Source organism: Oncorhynchus mykiss, chromosome 13, assembly GCF_057628025.1.
Source record: "Oncorhynchus mykiss isolate SJ-2025 chromosome 13, ASM5762802v1, whole genome shotgun sequence".
Classification (NCBI taxonomy): Eukaryota; Metazoa; Chordata; class Actinopteri; order Salmoniformes; family Salmonidae; genus Oncorhynchus; species Oncorhynchus mykiss.
The window spans coordinates 50,159,180-50,179,244 of NC_143034.1; the positions used below are offsets into that span (position 1 = coordinate 50,159,180).

At 44.4% G+C, this 20,065-nt stretch overlaps 1 protein-coding gene across 1 annotated transcript in view; it reads left to right on the forward strand.

The window, feature by feature from the left end:
• Nucleotides 1-3,270: 3,270 nt before the first annotated feature.
• LOC110486371 (sphingosine 1-phosphate receptor 2) overlaps nucleotides 3,271-20,065 on the forward strand; it is a 34,081-nt gene continuing 17,286 nt past the window's right edge. Inside the window, exon 1 of the mRNA XM_021557904.3 lies at nucleotides 3,271-4,051. The gene's annotated coding sequence lies outside the window, so the exon portion shown is untranslated. The remainder of the gene's footprint in view (nucleotides 4,052-20,065) is intronic.

A 20,065-nucleotide genomic window follows, 5' to 3' on the forward strand; every position in this document is an offset into this window, starting at 1 on the left:
CTGTAAAATTGTTGGATGTTGCATTTATATTTTTGTTCAGTATACAGTTGAAGTCGGAAGTTTGCATACAGTTCACCTTAGCCAAATACATTTAAACTCAGTTTTCACAATTCCTGACATTTAATCCAAGTAAAAAATGCCCTGTTTTAGGTCAGCTAGATCACCACTTTATTTTAAGAATGTGAAATGTCAGAATAACAGTTGAGAGAATGGTTTATTTCAGCTTTTATTTCTTTCATCACATTCCCAGTGGGTCAGAAGTTTACATACACTCAATTGGTATTTGGTAGCATTGCCTTTAAATTGTTTAACTTGGGTCAAACATTTTGGGTAGCCTTCCACAAGCTTCCCACAATAAGTTGGGTGAATTTTGGCCCATTCCTCCTGACAGAGCTGGTGTAACTGAGTCAGGTTTATAGGCCTCCTTGCTCGCACATGCTTTTTCAGTTCTGCCCACAAATGTTCTGTAGGATTGAGGTCAGGGCTTTGTGATGGCCACTCCAATACCTTGACTTTGTTGTCCTTAAGCCATTTTGCCACAACTTTGGAAGTATGCTTGGGGTCATTGTCCATTTGGAAGACCCATTTGTTACCAAGCTTTAACTTCCTGACTGATGTCTTGAGATGTTGCTTCAACATATCCACATAATTTTATTTTCTCATGATGCCATCTATTTTGTGAAGTGCACCAGTCCCTCCTGCAGCAAAGCACCCCCACAACATGATGCTGCCAGTCCCGTGCTTTACGGCTGGGATGGTGTTCTTCAGCTTGCAAGCCTCCCCCTTTTCCTCCAAACATAACAAAGGTCATTATGGCCAAACAGTTATATTTTTGTTTCATCAGACCAGGGGACATTTCTCCAAAAAGTACAATCTTTGTCCCCATGTGCAGTTGCAAACCGTAGTCTTTTTTTTGCTATGGCGGTTTTGGAGCAGTGGCTTCTTCCTTGCTGAGCGGCCTTTCAGGTTATGTCGATATAGGACTCGTTTTTACTGTGGATAAAGATACCTTTGTACCTGTTTCCTCCAGCATCTTCACAAGGTTGATTTGCACTTTTCGCTCCAAAGTACATTAATCTCTAGGAGACAGAACGCGTCTCATTCCTAAGTTGTATGACGGCTGTGTGGTCCCATGATGTTTATACTTGAGTACTATTGTTTGTACAGATGAATGTGGCGTTTGGAAATTGCTCCCAAGGATGAACCAGACTTGTGGAAGTCTACAATTATTTTTCTGAGGTCTTGGCTGATTTCTTTTGATTTTCCCATAATGTCAAGCAAAGAGGCACTGAGTTTGAAGGTAGGCCTTGAAATACATCCACAGGTACACCTCCAATTGACTCAAATTATGTCAATTAGCCTATCAGAAGCTTTCTAAGCCATGACATCATTTTCTGGAATTTCCTAAGCTTTTTAAAGGCACAGTCAACTTATTGTATGTAAACTTCTGACCCACTGCAATTGTGATACAATTAATTATAAGTGAAATAATCTGTCTGTAAACAATTGTTGGAAAAATTACTTGTGTCATGCACAAAGTAGATCTCCTAACCGACTTGCCAAAACTATAGTTTATTAACAAGAAATTTGTGGAGTGGTTGAAAAACGAGTTTTAATGACTCCAACCTAAGTGTATGTAAACTTCCGACTTCAACTGTATATATTTTAATAACTTGCACATAAAATACCTTAAAATAGTATGTGTTTTTCTGAGAGGTATTCAAAATAGTTTCAAATGTGATTTGTTTTTCTGAGACCTATATTTGAATATCAAAGGAAATAATTGCCTGTAGTTGATTTTCTATATCTGACTACTGTTGGACTACCTCAAGTATTTGAAAAGTTGGTATTTTCTAGTAAACTACAAAATACAACTTTTTCTGCCCAGGTCTGCTTGCTAGACATTACGATAAATGGTTTTGTTTCTCTAAATGACTGTCTGTCTCTCGCTCTCTCTCACTTTCACATAACTCCATAGGGCTAGAGACAAGTCAGGTAACCACAGACTGCGTCACAACAATACATGTTCACTTACAAGAAAGACACTTGAGATTTACATTTATTTTGTCATTTAGCAGACAGTCTTATCCAAAGTGACTTTCAGGAGAAATTAGGATTGAGCTTTGCTCAAGGGCACATCAACAGATGTTTCACCATTCAGGGGCCGTAATAACAGCTGCCAGATGTGGGGAGTCTCAAGATTTCAGTCACATTCTCACAGACAATGGAATGCTTGTGAGTAGCCCCAACAGGAAGTGAGGTCAGGGCTCTTGACCACTCCCTTGAGCTAAGTTGGGGGTTCCTCTCTCCTCTGTGAGGCTCTTCTGGGCACTCTCTCTCAAACATCTTGTCCCATCATAAACTACCTGACAATGCGCAGTCAGTCCATAATGAGTGCTTGCTAGACATCCAGCTTACTCACGGTCCATTCAAAGTGCCAACGCTTAAGTGGAGGACGTCACTGACATGGAGGTACGAAAAGTATTGGCACCTTAGAGGGTAGGTATGCCCACATGTTGAATAACCTTTCTCAGTTTCAGGATGAAGCAGAACGTTTACTTTGAGTTTCTCTTTGATTTCTCCTAAATATACAGTGTGTTTCTATTCAAGATAATTTCACAATTTCCCCAACTTCTGAGAGAACACCTCCCACGCAGCTGGTGGAGGAGGAGAGGTGGAAGGAAGAAAGGTAGGAAGGATGACTACAGTTGGTGGGTGGGGGGGTTGCCCAATCACTGCCTGTCTCCTCTTACTATGCAGCTCTATTCACTCTCAACTCACTCACCAACAGAGGGAGAGAAAGCAGACAGTTTATGGACTATATGTTTAATCTGTGTGAGTTTCATTGCCTAGTTTCATTTGCCACCAAGATGTGTGTAATGTGTCATGTGGTCTCTGGTCTGCCATATACGACACCATTACATTGATGTCACTCTTCATCACCTTACAGTAGCTAGGCTAGACTTCTGGCTTGATAATGGCTGACAGAACATGCCCATACTCACCTCTCGCCTACCTTCTTGACTGACAGCAGACCAAATGCTGTGATGTATTGATTCAAAACAAAAACAAGAATGAGTCAACATGTACAACTGACTCAACACGTATTTACATGTTTTGCCATGAGACATATCAAAGTGGAAATGCAAATGCATTTCCCCCAAAAAACCTTCCCTTATAGTAAAATCTAATAAAAATAAAGGTACGGGAAACACTGAAATTCTTCAGTATATGAATAGGTTGTATGTCAGAGACAGTATTTCTAGTACTGTAGTCAGTCAGAAAACTCCTGCGATTTCAGGCTAGTTTAGATTTGGAGGAGCACTGGACTCACGTTCATCCAGGGAGCGCAAGGGCTCCGGAAGTGAGGTGGTGGAAGATTAAAGACTAAAACATCTGGACTTCATTTGTCCACTGGACAGAGAAAAACTCACAATGGAAATGCTATCTGATATCCTGTAAGTCTAATTAGTGACTATGAATAAAGGTAGAGGGTTTATCTGAACATTATAAGTGAAAATCATTAGCCGAAAAACGGGACTGGTGTTCATATTCTGTAGTAGGACGTTTCGACAGTGGTTTTGAGTTGGGAAATATGTGTGTGACCGGCGCGTAATGTGCGCGCGCCTCCCTGTTGTTCCATAGCCTGTGGAGCTGTTGTTCTCAGAGTTAGAGAAGGAACAACCACACGGGCACTGGGAATAGAGCAACAAAGGAGAAAGTATGAGCCTAACGACAAGTCTCAGGCATTGTCTTTAAAGTATTTTGTATTGGGAATCATTCAGTCTTCGCAGTATATAATTTTTTTGAGACAGAGTAGTTCCAGCTATGGATTTATCTATGACCAGACGAGCAACACTGTCCAGTCGTCATCTGAACTTTTGATTGTCCTCATTACCCTCGACCCAGAAGAAGACATCGCTCACAAATCAAGTGAACTTTTGAAAATGCATTTGATTTGGAGATAGGTAGCCACATGATACAACTTTTGTCGACAACAACCACATCGTCCTACTTTGGTTTTTCTGCACCCGCCGACATCGCACATGGGGTAAGTGGTTTAATGTGTTGACCTACCAGACAAATTGTACAATTGTGGCAAGTGTACACTCTAAACGTGCCGTTTGTTGAAAAACCAAGACACAATCAATCAATGAACAATGCAGCGAGTCTGCAACACACGAGGGCGGTTATGAACTTCGCCCACTTTGGGAAGATATAGCTTATTATTTTATATTAACCTACCCAAAGACCAATTGCACGTATTTAGTGGCAACCACTGACGTCTAATCACACAGGATTGTTTAAGTAACCTTAATGACAGCATGAATGATTACCAGGATGCAGTCAAACGTGTTGAGAGGTTATCAGTATATAACGTAAAAGGAAACCACACACAAATTCTAAGAGAAGCGTATGGGTGTCTTGGGTGATACCTTATCAGTGTTCCTCAATGTTGTACATTATATGGTTAATCAAACAACCAGAAAATGATCCGTCAATAAATGTATTGTTTTTATTCGTTTGAGAATAACAGCTGTTTTGGAACGTTGTGTTTAATGAGTAACATGATCCATTAAATATTAACAAGCCACGGTGCCCGCTGCTGGCGGATCCACTACTGCTCTATGTGTATTGTAGTTTGTCGAGGGGGGTGGGGCTGTGGTCCCCTGGCTTTAGCTTCGCGGGGGGCTTCTATACGTCTTGTAGCGGTTCCGAGACCCGCTGTTCCCCCCTCGGGTGTTGTCAAGGTCCGCTCATCCGTCACTGTAAAGGGCGCATTGTCCTGAAAATATGTTTTAATAAAACAAAAGGCCCCATTATACCATCTCACCAGAGCGGAGCTGCTTGGTGGGCATTCGCGGGATCGGGGACCCCAGCGCCTGGTGGATTAAACCTGATTTCCATTCTAACATGTCTTCAAGTGTTCCAAAATGACTTAGGGCTAATATATATATATATTTAGCGACACTGTTCAGTTTTATCTTAAAATATAAATGTTCATAATTATATTGTAAAAGCCCCGACCTTCTTGCTGCACACATTCACAAACCACTACATTAGGCTAACCTATCTGTCATACTGTACATGTATTATATGCTGAGGTCTTAACTGACTACCAAATCAAAGTTTATTTGTCACATGCTTTGTAAACGACAGGTGTATTCTACGGGCCCTTTCCAACAATGAAAAGAGAAACATTTCAAAATGATAGGAAAAAATGATAACACAAGGAAAAAATAGACAAGTTATCATTACTCATTGTCTATATACACTGGGTACCAGTACTGAGTCGAGGTGCAGGGGTACGAGGTAATTGAGGTAGATATGTATTATAGGTAGTTGTGAAGTGACTAGGCAACATGATAGATAATAAACAGTAGCAGCAGCGTGTGTGATGAGTCAGAAGAGAGTGGAAAAAGTTTCAATGTAGATATTTGTTTAAATATTTAGCCGTCTTATGGCTTGGGCGTAGAAGCTGTTTTGGTTCCGGACTTGGTGCATCTGTACTGCTTACCGGGCGGTAGCAGAGAGAACAGTCTATGACTTGGGTGGCTGGAGTCTTTGACAGTTTTTAGGGCCTTCGTCAGACACTGCTTGACATTACAGTTCAGCGTGTTGAATATGTGGATTAAGATGTGTGGAACAAGATGTGTCATAATTGTCTGGGTTGTATGGATTTATAGTGACTGCTGTGTTGTGTGTTTATGACCTTTCTGCACCTTGGCCAAGATGAATGAAATAGTGTTTGTTAGGGGCACAGTTTTGGGTCACACTGACAATGAAAAGCATAATGCACCCTGCATGTTTCTGCTCTTTGAAAGAATAGCAGTATGCAAAAACACCTTACACAGACACACCCACACAGAATGAGGGTGTCGGTAATCTATTCATGGTAAGAGAAACACCAAGATAAGCTGATAAGGAGGAGGAACTAGTGTTTTATTACCTGATAAAAACACTCATCCATCATTCTCTCTCTCGCTCTCTCTCTCTCGCTTTCTCTCTCCTCAACTCTCTCTCTCCTCAGCTCTCCCCCCTCTCTCTCTCTTTCTTTCTCTCTCCTCAACTCTCTCTCTCCTCAGCTCTCCCCCCTCTCTCTCTCTTTCTTTCTTTCTTCAGTGTGCTGGTCATTAAGCCTCTCTAAAATGTTAAAAGCTCCTGATGACATTAGCTCATGCTTAACCAATGGCAACAGAGTGCAAAACTAACTGAATGCTCTGATGCACATGGGAGCCACTACAGACAAAAAGCACAAAATAAAGACGAGCAAACTATTCTCCATGATAACATCATCTGAGAGCGGTGGTGGGTGGGAGAGGGACATACACTGAGTGTACGAAACATTATGAACACCTGCTCTTTCCATGACATCGACTGACCAGGTGAATCCAGGTGAAAGCTATGATCCCTTATTGATGTTACTTGTTAAATGGCACTTCAATCAGTGTAGATGAAAGGGAGGAGACAGGTTAAATAAGGACGTTTAAGCCTTGAGACAGTTGAGACATGGATTGTGTATGTGTGCCATTCAGAGGGTGAATGGGAAAGACAAAAGATTGAAGTGCCTTTGAACAGGGTATGGTAGTAGGTGCCAGACACACTGGTTTGTGTCAATAACTACAACACTGCTGGGTTTTTAAGGCTCAACAGTTTCCTGTGTGTATCAAGAATGGTCCACCACCCAAAGGACATCCAGCCAACTTGACACAACTGTGGGAAGCAGTGGAGTCAACATGGGCCAGCATCCCTGTGGAACGCTTTCCACACCTTGTAGAGTCCATGCCCCGACAAATTTAGGCTGTTCTGAGTGTAAAGGGGGGAGGTGTTCTTAATGTTTGGTATACTCAGTGTATGTAGGTGGAGAATAATATCAGGTGTAAGATGAGGATGTTGTGGTGGTGCTGTGGGTTGTTTCGGGTGTGGATGGGACGCCTGTGCTACAGGGAGGAGGGGGGGCTGGCCGACAGGCTGGAGATGGATATAACCTGATCCAGGCGACTGGCCGTCTGCTTTGGGACCATGTGACCTCACGGCTCATTACACTAGAACAAAACCCGCCACGCCGCAGCCACCACTGACCTCTGCCAACCCTCTTCACACACGTTCACTTCACACACTCTCATCTCTGGCCCAAGTGACAGAGTCCTGGAGTGCTGCTGTTAACAGCTCCAACACACCGGCAGTCAACCATCCACACAGTGTAACCAGGTGGACATCACAGCAGCATCCACACAGTGTAACCAGGCGGACATGACAGCAGCATCCACACAGTGTAACCAGGCGGAAATGACAGCAGCATCCACACAGTGTAACCAGGCGGACATGACAGCAGCAACCACACAGTGTAACCAGGCGGACATGACAGCAGCAACCGCACAGTGTAACCAGGCGGACATGACAGCAGCATCCACACAGTGTAACCAGGCAGACATGACAGCAGCATCCACACAGTGTAACCAGGCGGACATGACAGCAGCATCCACACAGTGTAACCAGGCGGACATCACAGCAGCAACCACACAGTGTAACCAGGCGGACATCACAGCAGCATCCACACAGTGTAACCAGGCGGACATGACAGCAGCAACCACACAGTGTAACCAGGCGGACATGACAGCAGCAACCACACAGTGTAACCAGGCGGACATGACAGCAGCAACCACACAGTGTAACCAGGCGGACATCACAGCAGCATCCACACAGTGTAACCAGGCGGACATGACAGCAGCAACCACACAGTGTAACCAGGCGGACATGACAGCAGCAACCACACAGTGTAACCAGGCGGACTTACTGTTAAAGACCCCGTGAGCCTCAGGATCACCAAAGCCTACTGAATGGAGGAAGACTGCGATGAGCAGTAGCGCGTGAGAAATGCAAGTGAAATCAATGGACGAATAAATAAACCACTGTTGAAAGTAAACAGATGGATAAATAAATTGATGATAATTCAGCAGTGGGAACTGGATGTGTGGGATTATTTCTAGGCCAGGTCGGAAGCCGGGTCACATCGGGGTTGAAGTCGGAGGGAGATGTGGGTGGGGTTGTCTCTAAAGGATGCTCATGTTTCAGCTCCAATCCTGGGAGAGCGAGGTCGCTAATACGAAGCAGTGAGAAGGCTTTGTCCTTAGGGACGCTAAAGCCTCTTGTTGTCTACTACACACAGCCACTTTACTTTAGTCAGCCATTTCTAAAGGGGTACGAACAGCGGAAAGATCAGAGAAGGGAACAACGGGTGCATGCCAAATAGCCAACAACCTTCTGGCTTGTACAGGCAGGGTTAAAAGGAAACAGTCACGTGTCAATCCCCTACTTACAGATAAGAGCTGCAGCACTGACTAACAACGTATCCTACAACCAATGTGTGTAATGCCTTTACAGGGGTGGATCCCCAAATAAATGTATAAAGTGATCAAAACAAATGTAGTTAGTGCAATATTCTAGATAAAAGGATAAGTAGCATATCATTTATAAATGTGTGCATGCTCTTCTCCTTTGGGAAAACATCAGCTGACTCAAAGGGGGTGTGGCGGGTATTAAAACACTTCTGCGCTACCTGCCGTGAGGATCAGTGGAGGCTCCTGAGGGGAGGACGGCTCATAATAATGGCCGGAATGGAGCGAATGGAATGGCATCAAACACATGGAATCACCATGTGTTTGATGTATTTGAGACCATTCCCCCTCCAGCCATTATGATTGCATCCTTCCCAATTAAGGTACCACCAACCTCCTGTGGTGTGGATACTCTTGTGCATCCTCTGTCGAAGTTGGTAATCGAGGAGAGGAGCAGCCTTCTTCCTTCGCCTACTAACGAATTGACACTCGACTACATCGGATTTACCGGGTCACGGAGGAGAGAGAAAGGAGAAGTCAATGAGAGGACGGTCTTTTGCCCAAATGAGAATCTCCGCTAGCCTGAAAAACACTTTTCCTGGGTGTGGCAGCTGTAGCAAAATAAGTGCCTTCTGTTCGCAGGCTGCAGAAGTACAAGCTGCAACAAACAGCTGACAGCATGTAGCTTTCTGATACACAGCCAAGAACTGGGAGTGTCTCCGATCAGGAAATATATGGCCTGCTCTGCTTTTTTTCCCCATTCCCAACATCTTACACAGACACATGAAACTATATCAAAACATAATATGTCTAACTCAGACGTGCCCTCAGGAATACTTAATAAATATTTAGTTGAGCTGACATTTGGAGGAGGGGAAAGGTTTGGTGTATTTCAGTCCAGGATGATGTTTAAACTCCTTAAGCAAATCCAACAGCTTTAAAAGGTCCTGTACATCTTGCGTCTTCTCTAGTCACTTAACAATAAAAGTATCCATGGCTACGCACCCTAATACCCTCACCAACATACCAGCATGCCTGACATATCATTAAAGGGATTTGGTTCAAATCATCCTTCACAGTTGTGATAAAGGCATGTCTGTATCATACAGTATTGTTAACTTGGACCACCCATATACTTAGAGAAACCTTCTGCCAGTCTAAGCACTTAGGCTAAGAAAGGTTATTGGATTGCAGTATTGGATCTTTCATCCATGGCACATGAAACAGTAACAAACCACCTCAACATTTTCATTTTGGCTTTGTGGCTTTCGAAGAAGGCGACAACACTTTGAAAACTGTACAGTGTACGAACACTATTCTACTGTGATTTACGTTAGGGAGGGAGTATGGTTAATCAATGTGGTCAGATAGTGGATTCTTGGTGTCTGGTCAAACCCAGCCAGTGGTCATTTCTCAGTGATGTTGGAGCAGGTACACATGGAGATGTGTGGTTTGGACCACCCCACCCCCACCCTCCTCATCCCTCCATTCTGGCAGCCATTGTAATTCTGAGCTGGCTTTGTTTGTGCAGCTGGAAGAAAAGCTGGGCTTCTTCAACCCCCCCACAGGGAAAAGGAGGGAGACAAGGAGTTGGAGTCAGGCCTCTCAGATTAATGTTCTTCGAGCAGTGTTGGACCCGCTTACTGAGACTTAACTCTGAAAGAAGGTCTGTTCCATTCACAACATATTGGAGATACATCTCTAACGTGTGATTATGAATAAAGATGGATGTGGCAGACTGACACTCTGTATTGGCTGGCCTACTTCCTCTCATTATTAACGGACTGACATACTGAAATGGGATTTTAAGTGAACTGCACAAATGAAAACACACCACGAGTAACTGAACTGGATTGAGGTCACGCAACAGTTCAGAATGCTTTATAGGAGTTGGCAGATCAATTGGAAATGGACAATGTTTGTCTCAACCAAATGTGACAACAGGTCAAATGTTGTAACTATTGTGAGATCATCTCTCTGCTCCCAGTCAAAGTCAAGTAGCCGTTTTCTCACTGCCCTCAACCATACCCCCACAGCATGACAGAGTACTTTCAGACCTGCTCATAATATTATACCATGCATACACAAATGTATACACATACAACTGTTCCATCAAGGGACTTTTAGAGCGGTTGCAAGACAGTGAAATAGTTGTAGCATGGCCCAAAATCCCCCAAACTCCCAAATCTTTTCAGCTGTTATTGTGACTGCTGTATACATACCACCTCAGGCCAATCAAAATAATAAACTGTCGCTTAACAAACTGTACAAGGCTATAAACAAGCAGGAAACCCTACACCCAGCGGCCACCTTTCTGGTTTCCGGCGATTTTAATTCGACATCACTAAGACACGCGATGGCCCACTTCCATCAACACGTCTCCAACGCCACTAGGGGAGAAAGTCCTAGACCACTGCTATTCTACCCATAAGCAAGCAAACAATGTCCTCCCTCGTCTGCCATTCGGCAAATCAGATCATGACTCCGTACTCTTGCTTCCTGTTTACAAGCGGAAGCTGAAACAGGAAGTACCCGCGATTTGCTCTGTTGATAAATGGTCACCAGAATCAGAAGATATGCTTCAGGACTGCTTTGCAACCCTGATGCTACGACCGAAGACGGGCAACCCTGATGCTACGGCCGAAGACGGGCAACCCTGATGCTACGGCCGAAGACGGGCAACCCGGTTGCTACGGCCGAAGACGGGCAACCCTGATGCTACGGCCGAAGACGGGCAACCCTGATGCTACGGCCGAAGACGGGCAACCCTGATGCTACGGCCGAAGACCGGAATAAGTACAAGAAGGCCCGCTATGACTTCCGCAGAGTCAAACGAGCAAAAGGACAATATAGGAATAAGGTGGAATTATATTACATAGGCTCTGACGCCCGCCGCATGTGGCAGGGGCTACAGTCTATGACGGATTACAAAGGGAGACCCAACAGTGATCTGCTCAACGATGCCTTTCTACCAGATGAACTCAATGCATGTTATGCACGCTTTGACAACAACAACATTGACCCGGGTGTGAGGGCCGTCACCGACCCAGAGGACTGGGTGATCTCACTCTCTGAGGCCGACGTGAGAAGGGTTTTTAATCAGGTCAACACCCTCAAGTCCACGGGCCCTGACTGTATTCCAGGGTTTGTTCTCAGAGCATGCTCAGAAGAGCTGGCAGGCATATTCACAGTCATTTTCAATCTCTCTTTGTCCCAGCCTGTAATTCCCCACATGTTTTAATCATTCCTCTTCCTAAGAACTCCAAGGCTTCATGCCACAATGATTACCGCACTGTAGCACTCACTTTTGTAATCATTTGAGAGGCTGGTTATGGCACACATTAACTCCACCATCCTAGACCCACTCCAATTGGCATCCTGCCCCAACAGATCCATAGATGACTCAATCTCAATTGCTCTCCACACTGCCCTCCCCCACCTAGATAAGAGGAATACCTATGTGAGAATGCGGTTCATTGACTACAGCTCAGCGTTCAACACTATTATCCTCCACAAACTCGTCACCAAGCTTAGGACTCTGGGTCTGAAAACCTCTCTCTGCAACTGGATCCTGGACTTTCTGATGGGCCGACCGCAGGTGGTGAGGATAAGTAACATCACCCCCATCACGCTGACCCTTCACTCAGGGGCCCCACAGGGGTGTATGCTTAGTCCCCTCCTGTATTCCCGGTTCAGCCACGACTGTGCGGTCACGCATGACTCCAACACCATTATCAGTTTGCTGATGACACGATGGTGGTAGGTCTGATGACCGACGACGATGAGTCAGCATACAGGGAGGAGGTCAGTGACTTGAGTGTGGTGCTTGAGCAACAATCTCTCCCTCAATGTCAGCAAGACCAAGGAGCTCATCGTGTACTACAGGAAATGGGGGGCAATGGGGGGCAGGGTCAACCACACCCATATCCATATCGACAGGCCAGCAGTGGAGCAGGTAGACAGCTTTAAGTTCCTTATTGTCCAAATCACTAAAGACTTAAAATGGTCCAAACGCACAGTCGTACAGGTGTACCATTGAGAGCATATTGAATGGCTGCATCACCGCTTGGTATAGCAATAGCACCATCCTCGATCGCATGGCACTACAGAGGGTTGTGCGGACAGCCTAGTGCATTACTGGCTCTGAGCTCCCTGCCATCCATAACCTCTATATTAGGAAGTGTGAAAAGAAAGCCTGGAAAATCATCAAAGATCCCAACCACCGAAGCCATAGACAATTGATAAGGGTATTTATATGCTTAAAGGTAATGATTAAAGAATTCCACCCTGAAACGTAACTATTAGTTATTATTAGTTTATGTAGCATGTATAATGAATCATTAAAGTACTAAAGTACTATTATGTATAATGGACTTCAGAGCGCTCTCGTGAATAAACTGTACGAACCTTTTGCCTAATTATCATTAAACCCAGGGTCTTACAAACCTCGGGGATTGGTCAAAGCTTGTTAGTTATTATCTTATTTTTAAAAATATATTTTTTTAATATATTTTTTTTAATTTGACCCCTTTTTCTCCCCAATTTTTGTGGTATCCAATTGTTTTAGTAGCTATCTTGTCTCATCGCTACAACTCCCGTACGGGCACGGGAGAGACGAAGGTTACACCTCCGATACACAACCCAACCAAGCCGCACTGCTTCTTAACACAGTGCGCATCCAACCCGGAAGCCAGCCGCACCAATGTGTCGGAGGAAACACCGTGCACCTGGCAACCTTGGTTAGCGCACACTGCACCTGGCCCGCCACAGGAGTCGCTGGTGCGCGATGAGACAAGGACATCCCGGCCGGTTACGCCTGGGCGCGAACCCAGAGTCTCTGATGGCACAGCTGGCGCTGCAGTACAGCACCCTTAACCACTGCGCCACCCGGGAGGCCCCACATTGTTAGTTATTATCATTGGGATTGAAAATTCTCATGACAACAGTTTTCTCAGCTGCCGCACGGCATGAGGTACTGGAGTATCAAGTTTGACACCAACAGGCTCTTGAACAGCTTCTATGCCCAAGCAATACGACTGATAAATAGCTAGCAAAATAGCTACACGGACCGAGTTTAACTTGTATCTTTATTTACCTTTTATTTCAGTATTTGCACTGTCTATGCACACTCACAGGGCCCTGCACACTCACAGGGCCCTGCACACTCACAGAGCCCTTCACACCCACTGTCACTCCAACACACACACACACACACAAACACTCACTCTATCATTCGCTCACTCACACATAATATGCACATACATTTATACGGACTCTACACACCCGCACACCCACTCACATGCAAGCTGCTCCGACTCTGTTTATCTTGTATCCTAGCCACCATGTAAATATGGTACAGGTACAGGAATGGTATATATATGGTACAGGAATGGACTTTTTAAATATTTGCTGTATATAGAATGCTTGCTTACTTACTTTATTGTGTATTTCATATTAATTATTCTTCTAGTAATAAATTGTTATTGATTATTGCATTGTTGGGCTTTGAGTTAACAAGAGAGGCATTTCACTGTACTTGTGCGTGTGCCTTGAAACTGAACCTCTTGGGTTGTTTTCGTACAGCTCACTGTGCCTCTGTATGTGGTCTGCTTTTACCATGTACTGTAACTGTATGTTACATGAGTACTTCAGTTTGTGTCCCGTCTCAGGGGGGGGATTGGCTCTCTTTTTATGTCAGTGCTCGGGAGGTCTCTGGATGTCGAAATATCCTCGTTGTTTTTCAGGAGACACATTGGCTAGCTCTTGTTAGTTTTTTAAAGAACATGTCATCCTGTCTAAAACTTTGTTGAATGTTTGTAGAGAGTGTTCTCTCACTAGGCAACCATGTATTTTTCTGATGTCAAAGCTCTGAATACAGGTCTGTATTAATAAAATACGGAAGGTCTCAATGCAGCATCTAAATAGAGGCTGAAAGCAATCAGAACTGTGTTGTCCCCCTCTGTTCGCACCTATAGATGCTACCATATATTTTTTTAATACATTTCACATCTCTCATTCGCACCATCCCCCTCGCCTCCATTGTGGCCTCCCAGCTCTCTGTCCTGTGACAGTCTGCTGTTATTGATGCATAGAAAGACCACGGGAACATCAGAGGAACAAGCATGCAGTTTGTAGTGTCACAGTCACTGCTTGCACCCTCACCACCAATTTGTGTACACACACACACAAACACAACTAATATTGCACACACATACAGAGATGCCTCAAAGCATTTGGAATCCGCTTCTATAGTGCTTACATTCATTAACATGATGCATACACACATATGCAAGATCACATGCATGCTGATGCTGTGCGCCATCCCAAACCCTCGTTACACACAATATCCTAGCCAGGCAATACAATAGAACCGGAGTAGGGTTGGAGTCCAAGTTCTAGCATCAGGTCAGAATAGGAGCAGGGAGCCGGGACAAAGAAAAGGGGAATGTGCATTCAAAGCCTATTCCTTTAGGAGTACCTCACTGTGTTAAACAACAACACGGAGATGTGTGAGAATAGCATCACTGCTGAAACCTGAAACTAGCACACCTCATCCTCCCTTGAGCTCAGCTGTTAGTTCTAGATCTGACCCATAATGGAACACATTGTTCCAAACTGAAGGGTTCTGATCCAGACCAACCGGTTATGTTCAGGTCCAACAGCAGAACAGAGCTCCTTGTCCGCCCCCCCCCCCCCCCCCCCCCCCCCCCCACCCATTGCTCTGAGCGGGCCAGGATACTGGTTCGAGACTGACTTGGCCTGCTGTAACTCTACTGAGCCTTGCGCTCGCATTCATTTCAGTTTCAGAGCTGGATGGAGACAAGCAGACCTCCCGGCTGAGTGTAAATATTCCGAGCCTTGCCTCTGTGGTTTACCAGTAATGTGACTAGTGTGTACGTACGTGTCTTAGTGCCGTGAGAACATTAGCATGCCGTTAGCTTTCACCACCACGCTTCCTTTGTGACACTAACCACGTTTCCGTCCACAGTTTTTATGCAAGTAAAGTCATACCTTTTATAAAAATAAATCACGACAGCTATGATGGAAACAAAGTGTAGGTACATTTAAAAAAAAAAAAAATGCAGGCAGATCATTTGTTCCTTTTGACATGGTGGGATCTTTTTGTGTCTGTAAAATGTATAATGCGAGAAATGGAGGTGGAAACACCTTTTATGTGCAAATATTGATACCAATAACCATCATATCGAAGTAAACTCTGAGTCACGCAATGATATGGTGTGTGGTCCTCCCATTACGACTCAGGAAATCATTCCGTTTATTAGGCTACAGATGAAATAAGGTATGGCGAACTTCACAGGATGGTGAAAGTGCATGGTGATCTTGATGCTCCTTTCCAATAAATATCGAGGGTCTTATTCTGGTGACATGATTGATGATCGATGCTTGACTGCCGTTTGACAAATACAAATATTCTCTCTCTTATCCATCCATAATCTCATCATGTAGGCTACCCTACCCTCACTGTATCTGGGAGCTGTTGGCCAGAGTCCACGTGCCAAGACCAGAGTAGGAACATTTGCTATTTAACAAAACATTTTGTGACAAAACTATCGGTAGAGTTGAAAAATGTAATGGAAACCAATTTAACTGTTTGTTTTTTTGCTTGTACCAAATAAAATGTCATCACACTGATTTTTTAAAATCCGCAACAAGTCCGTTTGGTTGAAACACGCTACTGGTGAGAGAATTCACATATTTTCTCTACGCTGATGTTAGACTATTCGCATGAACATCTGTCACCAATTGGATGGAAACCTACGGTAGTTACTGTGATCTCTTGAGCAACGTAGAACTGCTCAGGTTGTTGCGAACTTTTCATGTGAAATGAGTGTTGGTAAGATGTGGGGTTAAGATAACTCAGGGTGTCCAATTGAAACAGTTTCTGCATGGTGCTGCTGGTAAGACTCATGAACGGGCTCAAACCAGAGAGTGGTTCCTTTTAAATAGAATATGGAGTAATGAGGTCTTAATACGGAACTATAAGAACATGTCTGCTCCAGATGTGTTCTAAATCAACCCTTCCTGATGGGGGTTTTAATCACCTCTTCGTACCCTTGTGCTTTGATCTCTGTGGTAAGTGTAAAGTATACCAGAGGAGGAGGGGGAACACAGAGGGAAATGTGGTCCCTTTAAATCAGGACGCCGAATGAAAGCGAAATATGCAGAACAGTGCGATGTAAGAATATGAATAATTTTGTCAGTGTGCCCCGTGGGACAGGGGTTGACAGGAATGGTCTGAGGGTGAATGTATTACAGTAATTGCCTCAAAGGCGCCACCCCCTCTGATGCCTGGCCCCTCCCGTTGGGCAGATTGGGGGGGCTGTCGATCATGTGGGTTACCAATCGCTGCCGGGGGGCTCCTCTGCACGATGCCCCTCTTCACTTGTCCCTTTGTTTCGAGGGAGCGAGCGAAAGCGTGAACGAATGCCTGGCATGAAGCACACACCCAGTGAAAGTGAACATTGCTTCTTGACCGAACTGTGCAGACAGAAATTAGACCCCCAAAAGAGGCTGTGCTCAAACTGTCATCTGCTGATGAGGGGAAGGTTAATCCCTAATTACAAGATTACCCGTCATTCAGTGTTTAAAAAAAAATAATACAAAAATTACACTTCCTAAATAATCTGCCAGCTTCAGCAAGATTTTAACAAGCCTCCCAGAATGATGAAATCCCCACACCATACGACAAAGGGGGAGAGGAAGACACGTTCTGTCTTTGAAGCTAAAAAAAACATGTGTGCCTTTCCAGGGAAGTAGTCAGCATCTCTGCAAATTTAGAGTTCTGTAACAAAAAACAGAAGGGGGTGTCTAGTCACAGTATGTAACAAAAAACAGAAGGGGGTGTCTAGTCACAGTATGTAACAAAAAACAGAAGGGGGTGTCTAGTCACAGTATGTAACAAAAAACAGAAGGGGGTGTCTAGTCACAGTATGTAACAAAAAACAGAAGGGGGTGTCTAGTCACAGTATGTAACAAAAAACAGAAGGGGGTGTCTAGTCACAGTATGTAACAAAAAACAGAAGGGGGTGTCTAGTCACAGTATGTAACAAAAAACAGAAGGGGGTGTCTAGTCACAGTATGTAACAAAAAACAGAAGGGGGTGTCTAGTCACAGTATGTAACAAAAAACAGAAGGGGGTGTCTAGTCACAGTATGTAACAAAAAACAGAAGGGGGTGTCTAGTCACAGTATGTAACAAAAAACAGAAGAGGGTGTCTAGTCACAGTATGTAACAAAAAACAGAAGGGGGTGTCTAGTCACAGTATGTAACAAAAAACAGAAGGGGGTGTCTAGTCACAGTATGTAACAAAAAACAGAAGGGGGTGTCTAGTCACAGTATGTAACAAAAAACAGAAGAGGGTGTCTAGTCACAGTATGTAACAAAAAACAGAAGGGGGTGTCTAGTCACAGTATGTAACAAAATGTATTTCTGCATTAGTAGAAGTTATGCCTGTCTGACTCTGTACTACTATAGCTACGCAGTGATAACGCATTCATGTAAATATTGATTCAATGATCATTACTGGACTAATATTTCACTACAACTAATCTAAACAATACGTCCCAGTGAAGAGCCAGAGGAATGTGAATATGTATGTCTGGGTCCTGGTTTGGCAAGTTTACACAAAGCAAGCAACAAAGACATTTTTTCAGCATGTTTTTTTTCTCCATCTTTCTCCGAATGTGCATTAAGTTCCCCTATGGAATTCCTCTTAAAGCTTAAAACTGAGATATTGCAGGCTTCCATCTCATATCTCTGGTCCGTCCGGCCTATCTACAATACAACTCACAGAGTGACACAGACACAGCCTCTCTTCCTTTCACCCCCCCCCCCCCTCCTCTTTCTCCCCTTTCTGTTTTTTCTTAATTTAGCTGCCTGCCGGTCATATGAACAGTGCAAGTCTCTCAACGACAGAGCCTCTTCTCTCTTGAGCCTGAGTTTCACTCCCCCACAATCAGTCAGCCCACGTTGTAGCCAGCTCCACAAGGCCCAGTGCTACTGAACTGTATGTCAAAGGTCAAATCACAGACAGACCAAGTGATTCACTCTCACTCTACTGTCCAAAGTCCAGAGACTGCTCGTGGAGATTTCACCATAGCCATTTCCTTTGTTTAGGAAATTGAGCTCTAAACATTTGGGAATATCAGTGTCAAAATGGTATGCATATAGATAAGATTATGCTGGTGTGTCTTTGCGAGTGATGGTATTGTTCTTTTGGCATTTTGTAGGTGTCTGTGTGTATCTCTGTCTGGTCCGCTAGCACACGTGTGTTGTTGTGTCGTTTCAGTTTTGCGTCTGTGTTTTTTTCTCTTGGTGTGGCTTTCAGCCCTGTCTGCATGGCTGAGGGGTTGTGGGTGTTATCAGCCTGCCTGTCAACACTGAGCCTATCTAGAGGAGAGAACACCAAACAGGAAGAAGGCCAGGGGAGGTTCACTGAAATCTCTCACTCACTCACTCACAGATCATCACTGATACCAACAACCGACCTCATGACTGTTGCCCTGAAGACTTACCCTGGGTTAATGCAGCAGTTAGGGTTATTTCATTTACGCCTCACAATTGGGTTGTTAATGTTGTATGTATTTTCCATATAGAACCCCCCCCCCCCCCCCCCCGAGATAAAAACCCTTCTGTTTGTGACTGCAGATGGAACTCAAAGACCGATCTATCTATACAGTGACCGCGGTTAGGGTTTAGGATGAGTCCTGCTCGTGTCTCTTCTGCTCTGTGTTATTTGGATACTCCATCTGTACATGCTCTACGGAGGATCATACTATCTGTTGATAAGCGACTGCTTGCTAGGGTTAGGTTTAGAATAAGGGCTAGCGTTAAAGCTAGGGTTAGGTTTAGAATAAGGGCTAGGGTTAGGGTTAGAATAAGGGCTAGGGTTAGGGTTAGAATAAGGGCTAGGGTTAGGGTTAGAATAAGGGCTAGCATTAAAGCTAGGGTTAGGTTTAGAATAAGGGCTAGGGTTAGGGTTAGAATAAGGGCTAGGGTTAGGGTTAGAATAAGGGCTAGGGTTAGGGTTAGAATAAGGGCTAGGGTTAGGGTTAGAATAAGGGCTAGCGTTAAAGCTAGGGTTAGGGTTAGAATAAGGGCTCGGGTTAGGGTTAGAATAAGGGCTAGGGTTAGGGTTAGAATAAGGGCTAGGGTTAGGTTTAGAATAAGGGCTAGCGTTAAAGCTAGGGTTAGGGTTAGAATAAGGGCTAGGGTTAGGTTTAGAATAAGGGCTAGCGTTAAAGCTAGGGTTAGGGTTAGAATAAGGGCTCGAGTTAGGGTTAGAATAAGGGTTAGGGTTAGAGTAAGGGCTAGGGTTAGGGTTAGAATAAGTGTTAGGGTTAGAATAAGAGCTAGGGTTAGGGTTAGAATAAGGGCTAGGGTTAGGTTTAGAATAAGGGCTAGGGTTAGGGTTAGAATAAGGGCTAGGGTTAGGGTTAGAATAAGGGTTAGGGTTAGTAGATAGTTGAAATGTTGCTGATTGTCTGTAGAGCATCTAAAGATAGACTATCCAAATAGTGTTTCTGGCCCCTTTGCCACTGGTCCTGCTGGTTCTGTGAACTTGAATGCTCTGCCTCTGCTTCTGCCTTGCTCTGGGAACTGACTGAGGGTGATCAATGCTGCAGTGATGGCTGTGAAATCACTTCATGTCATGGATGGAGCCCTGGGGCTCAGGGATGTGGATAGAGAACAGGGACACACTGCTG